Genomic DNA, 14,441 nt, shown 5'->3' with positions numbered 1-14,441 from the left:
CAATAAAACCCGTGCTATGGACTTTGGCACATAGCCTCGTTTGCACCCTAATTCAGGCAGAGGCATTTCTGATAATATTAATAACCAGATCATAACAAGGGGCTAGAAGCCCACAAATCTGGGGGCTGCTCCATGCTACTTCCAGTGGGATCAGCTGTGGAAGGGGTGCTGGGTGTGGCTCTTTGTGACACAGGCATGTTGTGTGAGGGCCCTCAGTGATGAGGGACATTGTGTTGCCCAGAGGCCCTAGTGACATGGCACATGATCAGGTACATGTGGTCTTTGTCACTTCGTTTATTTTATCCCAGTTATCATAATTATTGCAGAATTCTGAAGCCAGTTGTTATTAAAGCCAGTATTATTAAATTTGCCTCATAGAATACACCCTTCGCACCATTGCCTGTAGCAGTCTTTGAACCCTGTGCCATAATTTAAATATGGATCAAAAATAATTCTGATTTTTATTTTCACCTGGCATTCCCAGTTACAGAGGTCACCTAAAGAAATGAGTCTACCACTCCCAATGGTTACTCTGTTGAGCTGTGAAAAAATTTCACCTGCAAAACTGAAATTAGTGAATGAAGTTGTGCTTATATCACCAGTTGAGTCATCACTCAAACAGGGACTGTTTTGGTTTTGTTTTTTATAGATGTATTATAGACATCATACTAACTATTTATGTACATAAGTATATAGGTCTTTTCAATATTGTCCTTGCAAACTATATTTTTCATTTTTTTGTTAGCTTGCAAGACCAAAGTTTTAAGAAATGTTAGTGCAGAATTCTAACATTAATAACATTTAATTAAGTAAAAAGATGATTTAAAAGAAGAACCATAAAGATTTAAGTTAAGAATGTATGTTACTATAGAGGAAAAAATCAGTGTGTTGAAGATGTCAAGGAATTGTTACACAACAATAGATTAGAATATGATTTTTATTAGTAGGTGATAAATATTATCAATTGGTTGATATACCATACAAAACTAAAAACAAATTCCCTGGAAAACATAAAATATTTGGGAATAGGTTGCTTTAAAATGAAATTGTGACACTAGAAGGGAATACAAAGAGTAATAAGGATGGGTGAGACAGATGGGATCAAGCCCCCCTTTTTTTTTTTTTTTTGTTTAGCCATATGTTGCATTAAAGAATATATCTTCACAAGATGCCTACATTAAGGCTGTGATTTCTATTTCATGTGCTGGTGGCCTGAACAAATAGCTGAGCTCAATTCTCTTTCTTTTGGCTTCTCTTTAACTTTTTGAAATTGTCCCCCAGGGCTGTTAATGAGGTCACTGTTAACAATATAAAAATTTTGAAAGTTTACAAAGCTCATTAAATGTGTTTAAGCAAGTCATTCTTTCTTGTGATTTAACCTTGTGCCTGAATTTCTGTAAAATTATACAAGTCTATTATCTGTGAAGGAGCTATGATGACTAGATAAAACAGATTTTTAAAACTGATTTTATTTTCCTTTCATTATGATGCAAGCAATTCAGTGAGAAAAGAATGCCTAAACTCTCTTGTTTCAGTTTCCAGTTCCTTGGTCCTTGAAAAAGGCATTTCCATGGTGTGGCAGCAGAAGTAGAGCAACTAATCCCAGAGATGGAAGAGCATTTTTGTAGCTCTCATATGAGTTAGCAGACTGTGGTAAAGAATGGTAGGAAACCAAGCATGTACCCTGAGCTGGTATCCTGGTAAGAACTACTGAAAAAACCTAGTTATGTCTCTGCTATTCCATGCAATTCCGTGGCCATGATTAACAGCCAAAGGTTTTGCCTTGGGGCACAACTGAGTGTCCACTGTGGAAAATAAATTAATAAAATATCTAGAGTGAAATAGAGCAAGAAAATGTATATTTCTGTTACTAAAAGATGAATTCCATCTCCCATGAAGGCAGAAAGTTCTCCTTGCAAAATCATTAATACACCTCTGGGATAAGTGGCCTGAGTCCTGTTAAGCAGCTACCTCTCCTCAGATTGATTCTATTGATACCATGACTCTGTTTTTCATTTAAACATTTGACTGAAGTGTTAATATTTCAAAATTGAAAAATGAAGTTCTGAGTTATCAGCATCAGTGCATTGACAATTAATGCAACTTGTTAGATCATTTTGTATCCATGTCTTATTTTTATGAGGTTGTCATGGTCACAGATGGCACCCCCAGCTGTGGAATCAATGATTTCAACGCAGTGAATACAGAGAAAAGAGCCTTCTATACACACTTAGAAACTTGGTAGCTAGAAAAACTATTTACCACAGTTTTTATATCATCATTTATACAAACTGTTATTTAATTACTCCACTGAATTTTGCTGAGCCTTAAAAGTAATTCTAACTTTATCATACTCTTAGCTTAAGCAACAGGAAACAACTGTTGCTGTGTTGATGTTAGTACATGCTATTTTTTTAATAATTATCTTTTCCTGACACTTATGTTTAGCACAATTTTTTCCTCTTCCACACAAAAAAAAATGTTTATTCAGGGAAGGACATCTAGAAGTTATAAAGTATCATGTATGGCTTCCTGCTGCTGTGCACTGATCTGGGTCAGCATGAAGACTGTACCGGATAAGACCTGGGAGGACACAACTACACTGCTCTTCTGTGCTAGATCCCTTCCTGCACTGCAACTGGCAGTCTAGTGCAGCCTAGAGCAGCTCTAAACTTGTTCTTCATTTGAAGCAGTTTTCTCTTAATTTGTACTGCCTCAAAAAATGAGCTGAAATGTAAGAGACCCTGCAACACACTGTCCAAAGATTATTGGCTAGCAATTAACTAATTGTCTGGCAGGTGGTTTTTTGGCAGACAGATGTAGAAAGACAACCAATTTGTTCTGCAAATAATAAAAAACTTGCGGTGATAGTGAGCAGCTGCCAATGAATTAGCATCTGGAGCTTTCAGCAAAGGCACACAAGGCTTCTGTCCAATTCATTGTTTGAGCCTGCCTCTTCAAAAGGTAGTCTTGGGAGTACTTCTCTGCCTATGTCATGGAAGCTGTTGCAGGAAATACCTGCATATTCCCTGGAGCATGGTTCCTGGAGGATTTGGGCTGACTGGTTTTCATTGACCATGTACTGAGAGATGACAGTATCCACTACCCCCTGCTAGAATCAATACATGTCATCACTTTCAGAAAATTAAGGTATCAGGTGATTTGTGCATGATCTGCAGGTTTCCTCCCTTCCCAGTTGCTTCCAGGAGATGAAGACTCCAAAGAGTGCTGCGTGTGTCAGGCAGCATCACCTAGAAATAAGCAACCTCTCTCCTTGCTCCCCAGCTACATCTTTTTCACAGAAAACAATATACAGTAAATTGAAAACAAATCAAGCTGACACGGCAGCTGCCAGAAGTCCCACAGGTGCTGCATGGTTTTATCACGCAGTCATTACCTCTTTGTGCAGCTGTCTTCCTTGAAGCTATGAGAGCTTCTGCATGGCCAAAAGGCACATGTGACAGCAGCCTAGACACACGCTCACCAGGTAGCTCCAGCTTCTCCTAACCCAGCTCCCTGCCTCCAAAGTCACTGCTGCCTGTTCCATATTTTCAGGCTAACCAATCCCAAGTCACTGGTTGGTTTCATCTACCTATCCCAGCCTTTCCTGTCTGTCCTCTTGCATCCTCATGACTTTATGACAGCCTCTTGGCATCTCCCTCTTCTTCACAGCTGGTCTATCTTTTAACACCTACTTCATTCTAGCTAATGCTGCCAAGCAAATTAATCGCTTCCCTCCTTCCCCTTCCATTTGCTTTTGTCATTTACTCAAAAGTCAAGATGATCACAAGCAGATTGCTGTCTTTTTTCCAGTGGGTAACTCTTGCTTCAGATTTAGGATCTACCATTCAGTACACTGTGTGGAAACCACTCGTGGTCCACATTCTGCTAGGATTGTTGGCTTCCCTGACAGGTTCAGTGGAACAAATGCTTTATAAAAGCTAAACCAAAGGGTGGAAGGTAAGATGGGAGCATATCCTATGCATGTTAATCAGAAATCTAATTGGAGAATTATCAGACTTAAACTCATTGTGAATCCCCAGAGAGTGTGGTAGGTTGGAAGAGTACACTACTGAAAAACATTTAGGTGTTGAAGTTCACTGAATAGGTTTCACCTCCTTGTCTACTTACCACATTGCTGCCCATTGTGATGCTTTCCTGATTTTTAAAATCCCAAATAGGGCATTCAGGGAATCCTTCCTCTCAAAGATGACCATTTTCTTGTGTGTGTCTTAGACAGTTGCAGTCACTTCAGTCATGAGTAATGGACTAAACCCCATGTACTTATGGTCCATCACATTGCTGTTGACACACCAAAAGAATGCCCCTTTGCCCAACAGAGAATATTACTCTTTCTGCAGGGCTGACAGTTCATTTATTTCTCACAAGAAAAATCCTGTCTTTGCTAATATTGATGAAAAACCATCAGCATAAAAAAAGAGTTGGCTTTAAGCAAACAGCTAGAGGATTAATTACTTGAGAGAAACATATATTTGGACACCTTTTGGGTCAGGTCTGAGTACATGAATGCTTTGGAAATCCTGCATCAAAATAGATTATATTTTCTGCAGAGGCAGAATATCTGCCAAAAGCTAGTAAAAAACGACAACTCTGCTTAAAAGTACTACATTAAAAATGTCTGAAAAAATGAGGTTTGAGGTTCATTATGAAGTACAATTCTGGGGAAGTGAACTGGCAAAAAGTTTGAGAGGCCAGTTTTTAGGGGATTAAGTAACTTCAAATCCCATTCAGATGTGTCAACAAAAAGTTTAATTCCTCATGGGTTGCTACCAAAATATGAAATTCACACTCTTGGAAACAAAAGCCTTAATTGGAAAAGGTACCACAGTATGTACTAATCAACCCTCTTCTTGACAGTCATTACAGATATGCCAACAGCTGAATGAGCATGAAATCTAGGAACAAGGAAACTGCTGAGAGTTTTGGAAATATAAGGTCCACCTGGGAAAAAATATTTGTTATATGTTCTAGGTAATGAATTTTGTACTTAGGGGAGAGGACTAAGGCTAATAATGCAAACTAGGGACTAGGCTTCTGATTTTCCCCCTTCTCTTTTATGTAATAACCACCTTTCTGCATATTACTCTTTCCCTTTTTAACAGCTGAATAAAATACTTTTATAGATAGGGAATGAGAAATCAAGCAACATGCTTTTTGTCAGTTATCAAAGACACTTTTCAAGTGAAAGCTGAAGCATAGTTCATAACATTTTTTTTGTTCTAAGTAAGATTTTATTCATCCTGCCAAGAAAGGAGGGAAAAAAAGGAAAATATTTCATAAACTAATGTTTATATGGTTTAATGATACATCTACTTGTCAGCTCAGTACAGGTGACAGTAAGTCTAAGTTTATAAAATGTTCTTATAGAAATAAACCATCAGACAGGTAAAATTCAGGCTGTAAAATCTCACAGTGTTATTTCCTGAATGGTAAATCACTGAGAGTCATAGAGTACACAAAAAGTAACCAATTTATTCATCAGCATTTACAGAAATGAATAAGAGTTATGTAGTAGATATTTTGAGTAGGACGTAATGAAAATATTTGCCTAGCATTACACTTAGGCTTAGAAATAGGTAACATGACATTATTTTTATTAGTACTGGTTTCATCCTGCTAATGTTTAAAGCGCCAAGAAAGAGTAGGAACCTTCAAAGGTAGTGCATGTACACATATTTACAGGACAAGTAGATAAGCCGGTGAAAGAAAAGGAAATAAAATGGGTGACACATCTTAAATACATCATGCCCGGGAAAAGACTGCATTGTTGCAGCTCTGTTTAACCTCTTTGTAAGCAACATGGGCAGTGGGATTGAGTGCACCCTTAGCAAGTTTGGCAACACCAAGGTACATGATGTAGTAAACAGGCTCGAGGGAAAGGATGCAATCCAGAAGGACCTTGAGAGGCTTGTGAGGGGGACCTGTGCAAACCTCATGAAGTTAAACAAGGGCAAGGTCCTGCACCTGGGTCATGGTAACCCCTGGTATCAGTACAGACTTGGGGATGAACTGATTGAGAGCAGCCCTGCTGAGGAGTACTTGGGGGTGCTGGTGGACAAGATACTGGATATGAGCTGGCAGTGTGCACTTGCAGCCCAGAAAGTCACCCAGATCCTGGGCTGCATCAAAAGCAGCATGGTCAGCAGGTCGAGGGAAAGGATTCTGCCCTCTGCTCTTGTGGGATACCACCAGGAGTACTGTGTCCAGCTCTGGAGGCCCAACTCAAGACAAATGTAACCCTCCCGTACTGAGTCCAGAGGAGAGCCACAAAGTTGACCAGAAGGCTGGGGAACCTCTTCTACAAAGAAAGATTGAGAGAGTTGGAGTTATTCAATCTGGAGAAGATAAGACTGGAGAAACCTTGTAGCAGTTTTCCAGTACTTGAAGGGGTCCTACAAGAGAGCTGTAGAGGGACTATTCACAAGGGCATGTAGTGACAGGACAAGGGGGGAATAGCCTTTAACTGAAGGAGGGTGAATTTAGATTGTGTATTAGGGAGAAATTCTTTTCTGTGAGAGTGGTGAGGCACTGAAACAGGTTACTCAGAGAGGTTGTGTACTCCCCCATACCTGGAGATGTTCAAGACCAGGTTGGACAGGGTTTTGAGCAATCTGGTGTAGTGAGAGGTTCTCTGCCCATGGCTGGAAGTAGATGCTCTTTAAGGTTCCTTCCAACCCATTCTACAATTCTATGTAATTATCATCTCCATGTTCGTCACACTGGAGTAGTGGAACATGTCAGCAGTGACCTGCACTATAACACACCTAAAACTACCCAGGACTGGATGTGTGACTAGGAGGGTGAAGCCATACAAGCACTCAGAGCCAACACATAAATATTTTAAATCAACAATTCTGATTAAATTTACTGCTGATCCTCATTTTCACCAGGGCAATCCATTTAGCATTAATTCTTTCCAGCACTTGTGTGTGTGTGTGTGTTAAGGGAGTGTTCGGACTCTTGTCGTGGGCCACAGTTCTGTTCTCCTGAATGGTACCCAGAGAGAGCCTGTGACTGTCAGGTGTATGTATAAAGGATTTTGAGGGAGGTGTAGTTTATCCATCAGCAGTTTCCAATCTGTGCATAAGACAAGCTATAGATGATGTTTTAGGGAATGTAAGGTCTACTCAGCCTAACCACACAGCCCCAGGAGGGACTAGAGCACCAGCACATTGCTGCCTTCATATCTTGCATGCCTGAGAGCCCTGAGTACAAGTTGTCCTCGTGTCAGACTGCTCAGCTGGTGTCCACTATGGGACACATACTGTGGTTGTCAATTCTCCCAAGGCTGTTTTTTTGAAGCAAGGTCAGGCTGGCTCAGTCAACGCAGAAGGAACATTCATGTACCAGGAGCCTGCTGCTTCTCAGTCTTCCTTGGGGCCCCAGTATGAGGCAGTTTTTGAATGTAAAAACTGGAAGAAAGGTATTGAGATAGCTTTTGCTTTCCACAATAGTTTGAGAATTTTTCCAGACATGATCTGCCCTTAAAATTTCCTTTATCTGCTGTCAGGAAAGTAACAGTGTCCTATTTCAGTAAGGCTTTTAAAACAAATATAGGACCTCTTCGGTCAATACAGGATGCTGGGATTTACTTTTAAAAGTAAATAATAGTGTTTTAAGGTCCTTTTTGCCTACCTTCTCAGCTACTTCTCTCTCTCTCTGTCATACTTCTGATAAAGTGCTCATCCAGATCACAGTAAGGGTCCTACCACAAAGACCTACCATTCTTTTTTAAAATAATCACTAAAAAGAGAAGTTTCCTTTTTACTCCTTCTGTATGGTAAATTTTAGAGACTAGCCTTAACATTATTGTATTCTTTCTTCCTGGAAGGCATACCACTGCAGTAAGAATATCTTGTATTTTTAGGTATTTTCCAACTTTCAGGTCTGAGTGAATGTCCTACCTATATCCCAGCTTCATATCAGCACAAAACTCTGTAACTTGCTACATCCTCCAGCACATCACAGACAGTAGTCTGCAGATGGCTTCAGGAATTTTCCTTCCTAAACACCATAAACAACTTGTAGGTAAAGTTAGTTCTGCATTTCCTGTGAAGTCTCACATATTACCTCTTAAGACTTAAAAGCTGGTCTCAGATGCCTTCTTTCCGCATCCATAAAATTATAATCTTATGAGGACCATTAAATTTTCAAGTTAATGTTCTGTCTTCAACTCTCACCATGGTGAAAGTGGGATTGTCCTGTTATTTGCACCATGGAGTTTTTCCAGAAAGAGCAACACTAACTGCCACAGGAATGAGGAAGGAGAGGAAAAGCCAAGTCTTATTTATCGCTGTAGCCTGGGGGTGTAAAAACAGTCTATCATATTCCTCCCTTTTTCTTTTAAGGCTTTTCTATCATGATATTACTAGATAAAAGATTAATTTCTAGCTTTGGGGTGATTTTTTTCTTTTGTGGAGTTGAAAAACTCAATTTAAATAGGAAGAGAAAAATAGTTTTTTTAACTGCTACAGCACAAACTGCAGCATATGAAATTGTCCAGATGTTTCTCATGGTGTGAACAATCAGAAAGTCCGTGTGTGTGCATTACATTGCAATACACAATTAGAAATGCCTGCTGAAAGGAAGCAAAAGAAGCTCCATCTCTGTCCAAAATCCCCAATGAGGGATGTATTGCTAGATTCTTCCTGTTTGTTCATGTCACGCTTTACCCATGCATTTCCTATGGAAAGGACTCCCCTACCGGGAAGATCTGCATATATAGCATCACATTTCTAGTTCCCCATACCTAAGGAAATACAATGAAGTCCCTGAAGTATGCTTCCTCCTGGACTTTTAAGTCTAGGATGAAACCAAGGCAGGTTTTCAGAGTAATGTCTCCTATTTTGGGGGATTTTAGGGGCTTCTTCTCTGGTACCTTCCTATTGTCTTCTTTCATTATTTCCTCATCCCATGACAGAGGAATTCCTCCTTCTGGGTGAGCATGCCATTGTAGCACCCTCATAAGGGCATGTGTAATGCCCAACTTGTTGGGCATGCTTAGCAGCTATTGAATTGCACAGGAAAGTCTGCAGGACTGACTGATCAAACTTTTCCAGACAATGAAGGGAGCTTTTTTTTTGAGTTATCAGTGAAGCATGCACTATGGTAGTGGTACAGTATTCCCTGAGATACTCAACCACTTCTGCTTTCAGCACAGGTCTTACAGAGGTTATGCCTTTCTGTCCTGGCAGAACACCATTATTTGCAAATTATGGGGTTCTTCTGTTAATGAGTCTTCAAAAGCAAGAAGAATTTTCCACCTTCTTTTCTGCAACAGTTCTGATGATTATGGGGAGAAAGGACTGTGTACAGAAAACAAAGTGGGTTCATTTATGATTGCCCATAAAACACCTTTCTTATAATTGCAGGACTGTATAAATATCCAGGGATTCAGGCTGTGCATAACTCTGGATGAGGGCATAGACATATACAGAGCAAAACACTGTAGAAGGTGAATTACACATCTCTGCTAGGTGGAGTAGGTTGCAAATAAAATGAACACCAATTCTGGAAGAAATGTCTAGACTACATTTGGATGAATAATTACAGCCAGATGAAGCACACACTTAATTTTGATGTTAACTTCATTACATTAAATTAATATAATTAATATTTAATATCTTAATTGATTTATCAAAAGACTGATAGTGATTTGGTTTTGTGGGGTTTTGTCAAGTGCATTTTCCTGGTGAGTCCTGTGCTGTCAGTCATCCCCACTTCTGACCAATGCCATAAGGCAACACACTCTGAAGGGTACAGAACCCCACAGCCGTCCTATGGGAATGTCTACTCAGCAGTATCAGGTAAGTGATTTATTCTGGCTCTCTGCTAGGTGTTTATGGCTTGTGACAATTTTGTATCTTTTCAAACCTATTTGTCACTTAGCGAAAAGGTGCGAAACAGCTGCATTGCAAAATGAGTATTCTCCCATTGATTACACCCTCCACAGTATTTTCTACTCCCTTGTCACACATTATTTGCCACATTTTAGAAAACACAAGAGAACACAGAAGTCACAGACTTGACATTTTCTCTTATTCTTTATGTGTACTGCATGCAGACATTGATCCAACAGGATTACACGAAGGACAGGGGCAAAAAAGGAAAGTTTCAATCTATCTGACATGTCTGAAGGGTGTACCCAAGGACTGTACCTGCTGTGTATGTTCTTGCTTCAGTAAGAAGAGAAAATGTTTTTGCATTAAAACTTTGTCCTGGTTCTGCCATTGTGCAAGCTCTGGGAAAATGCTGAAGTGTTCTGATGTGCCATGGCTCCACTCATTCGGTGTCTGACATTAGACTGTGTCAGAAAGAAACAGTCTTTATTTTCATCTGACAGACTGATGGAATAAGCACTTTTGCTTTCTGCCTTTCAGTCAAATTACTGTGTTGTGCTTGTTCATATCAATATTTTTCACATTAAATAAAAGCCATACATAATGTTGCTAAATATAAAGGCAATTCTCTAGTAAAAATTCTCAGCATACATCACAGATCCTTTAAAAATTGACCTTTTACACATATCACTTCCGCATGGGGACAGTCAAACAGTTTCCTTGATTTAAGATTTATGCCGGAGAGTTTGAACTGGGCACTTTGGGTTCACAGAATCACAGAATAGTCTGAGTTGGAAGGGATTCTCAGAGATTGTAAGTCCAGCTCTTAAGTGAATGGCCCATAAGAGGATCAAATCCACAACCATCACGTTATTAGCACCATGCTCTGACCGACTGAGCTAAATGGAAATGTTCTCCTCAAAACCAGAAAATCTCTGGCATTAGGCAAAAACTCTGATTTTTCTCTGCTTTTTTGCTTGGATTCAAGAAGTACTGTAATTTTTCTTAAAAGGTTTATAATTTCACATAAAATGTAACATTTTCAAGAAAAATTGTTGATTTTTTGTATAATTTCTTTTCTTGGGAAGAATTTCCAATTTAAAGACAATACTAGTGGAAACCATTTCACAGGACACTTGAGTTTGGTTTTCAGTTGTTTTTTGTTGTTTTTCTGCTTCTGTGGGAATTATAGAAGCTAAATCAGATGAATAAATGGATTTTTAACAGGCTTATTACAATGAACACTTGCCAGCATGTTCTCAGCTTGAAAAATAAAGCTCTTAAGATTTAATTTTTAGCAGCCTTTCACCAAAAGTAAAATTTAATTAGAACCCAATTATACTGAAATTGAGGTAACTGCTGAGGTAGTGCAATGGATACTCAGTCCCATTTGGTCTGATTTATAATCCACAAACACTTTGAAGAACTGCCTTATTGGTTTCTCTATATTTATATGCATTTCCTATTAATATGGATTAGAACTGCATGGCTGCTTTGCATGTATTTGAGAAAAAAAATTAAATAAAATCAGATAAGGATGTCTATTTTACTATATATTAACTATGGCTTTACACTGCCAAGAATAAACATGCATGAATTCATGTTATATTTCAGGGCCTTGAGTTTCTGTTGGAAAGATAAAGAGGAAAGTAAGAAAATCTTTCAGAAACACCAGTATCACATTAATTCCTTTGTACAGAAAATTAATTACATGACCAGAACTTAGAGCAGAAAGCATCTTCATGCTCTCGCTACATAAGGCACAATGTAACGTACAAGAAAATGGAGGATCAGAAGGGTCAAAAACAGTAAAGAAACAGAGGCCTGAACAAATGGCCCTTTTTGACTCATGCTCTAATAATTCTTGGTCAAATTTCAAGTCAAAAAATGCTGCAATTGCTTATTTTTTAATGTTTAACAGGAAATGTTAATTAAATGGTAATTAATTACCTACCTGATTAGTGTTTCCTACAAGGTAATTTGATGTGGACTTAGGTTAGTTTTCTAAGTTCAAGTTATTTTCTCCAAAAATCATTTTGTGTTTTCAAAATGGTTTCTGGAGGATAATAACCTATATTTTAAGAGCAATCTTCTGGATGATCAACATGATGACAAGATTTGGCAGGTTACCTAAATGGCAGTAGAGTAACATGTACTAAATATTGTGTTACGAGCTAAAAAAACTTTCCTTTTTTTTTCATAATGGTAAGCTCCTCTGACTTCCTCTTATTCTCTTACATACAAGAGGCTTAAAAACATATTTATTGTATCTATTTTCTCCAGTTACACATCTGATTGCAGATCTGACATGTCAAGGGAGTTGCCAACAGCTCTGCTTTTTGGCAGCTCAATGTCTCTGAATGCTGATACCGTGCGTCACATGTAAATTCTCAGATCACACTTGCATCTACAATCCAAGCACTGCCATAGACAGCTGATGAGTGTTCCTAAGGAGAAGGAAAGACTCTACAACCCACCATGTAAACAATACTTGATCTGCAGCATTCATACAACCATAGAATTGTTAAGGTTGGAGAAGACCTCTAAGATCATCAAGTCCAACCATCAACCCAGCAGCACCACCACGTTCACCACTAAACCATGTCCTCAAGTGCCATAGCTACGTTTTCTGAACACTTCCAGGTATGGTGACTCCACCCCTTCCTTTGGAAGTCTCCTTCAATGCTTTACAACCCCTTCTGTGATTTTTTTCCTAATAACCAATGTAAACCCTCCTTGGCACAACTTGAGGCCATTTCTTCTCATCCTGTCACTTGTTACCAGGGAGAAGAGACCAACACCCACCTGGCTACAACCCCCTTTCAGATACCTCTGGAGAGTGATAAGGTCCCCCCGAGCCTCCTTTTCTCCAGGCTAAACAATCCCGGCTCCCTCAGCCACTTCTCATAAGACTTGTGCTCCAGACCTTTCACCAGCTCCATTGCCCTTCGCTGGACCTTGTTCCAGCATCTCAACGTCTTCAATTCAGTGCTTGATTACACACTGTTGAAAACTACTGAAAACTCCTTAACAATGTGCTCCTTTTTTTTTAGTCCAATTCAGGCTGTCATTATAAAACGTGTTACATCTTTGAAGAGCAGTTCTGAAGTTGGTTAAATTCCTAGCATGTGCTCGTCCATTTGGGAGTCTCACAGGGTGTGATCATCAGCACACCGATCCTCCCATACGTACTGTGTAAAAGGACCATTTCCTCCTCTCTGCACGTAGTCTCTGTTCTCTATTGCACTTCTGGGCAAAAGAGTCAAACTGGGAATTTGCATCTGCTCGGGTTTTAATAATATTATTCAGAAATACATCTTTATTAGCTGAATTTCTGGTCAGCCACTGCTAAATCCTGTCCAGGTATAAGCTGATTTGAAGCTTTGATGTTTAATTGAAATGCATTCTTGAGCCTGTTGTTAGTACTGGTCAGTATGCTGGAACATGCAGCCTGACTTCTTGTGATACAAGCTGTCAGGGTGATGCAGACACTTTGTTCCAATAAAGGCTAAACCCACAAAACTGCTCTTCTCTGTAAACAACACACAGAGCATTCAAGAAAACCATAGTAAAAGGTCATTTTGTAAGTGGCAAAGCAAAGATCTCCAAAATAAGTACATACTGGATTTACAGTGACCCTTACAATGTTTAGCTCCTTCCCTGTGCAATGCAGAAAAGTGCTAGAGGATTGGAAGAGTTTGTGGTCCTAGAAGTAATGATATGTCTCACTCAAACATTAAGAAAGACACACCACTGATTTTAGTCTTTTCTTCTTTGTCAGCGCTCTGATCCACAGCTGAACCAGGCTTCTAGAGCAACCATTTATCATAGAATCATGGAAGGGACCTTAAAAATCATCTATTTCCAATCACCCTACCATGGACAGGGACACCTTTCACTAAACCAGGTTTCTCAGAGCTCCATCCAACCTGGTTTTGAACACTCACAAGGATGAGGCATCCACAACCTCTCTGGTAAATCTTTTCTGGTGCCTTCCCACTTTCTTTCAGTTTGAAGCCATTCTCCCTTGTCCTATTGCTATATGATCTTGTAAATAGTCTCTCTCCATCTTTGTCACAGGCTTTTTTTTTTCCCTTTTACATCTGGGACTTCACCTAACTGCCATGACTTTTCAAACATCATGGAAAGTGACTTGGTAACTACATCAGTCAATTCCCTCAGGACTCTGGGATGCATCTCATCAGGTCCCATTGACTTACATTCAAGTTCCTCAGGTGGTCATGAACATGATCTTTACTCACAGTGGGATCATATTCATTATATTGAACTGTCTTGAGATCATATACCCTTAGTTCTGAGTATAAATCCAGACTTTCAATCTCATACAAAAACATGCAAATTCTAGTTTGGCTCTTCTAATCTTCTCCCTACATAACCTTGCAATATCCTTATATTCCTCACAAGTTACCTGGCCCTGCTTCCCGAGATGATAGATTCTCTATTTTTCTCTAAATTCCAGCCTAAATTCTCTGTTTAATCAGGCTGGTATTTTTCCCTGATGACTTGTCTTTCTTTCTACAGTTGGGGGCAGCATGCTCCTGAATATTTAACAATTCCTTT

Source organism: Corvus kubaryi, unplaced genomic scaffold, assembly GCF_017639235.1.
Source record: "Corvus kubaryi isolate FWS band 111438036 unplaced genomic scaffold, C.kubaryi_AGA036_p1.0 split3-73, whole genome shotgun sequence".
NCBI lineage: Eukaryota > Metazoa > Chordata > Aves > Passeriformes > Corvidae > Corvus > Corvus kubaryi.
The sequence above is the reverse complement of the archived record's forward strand: the minus strand, read 5'-3'. Positions refer to the sequence as shown.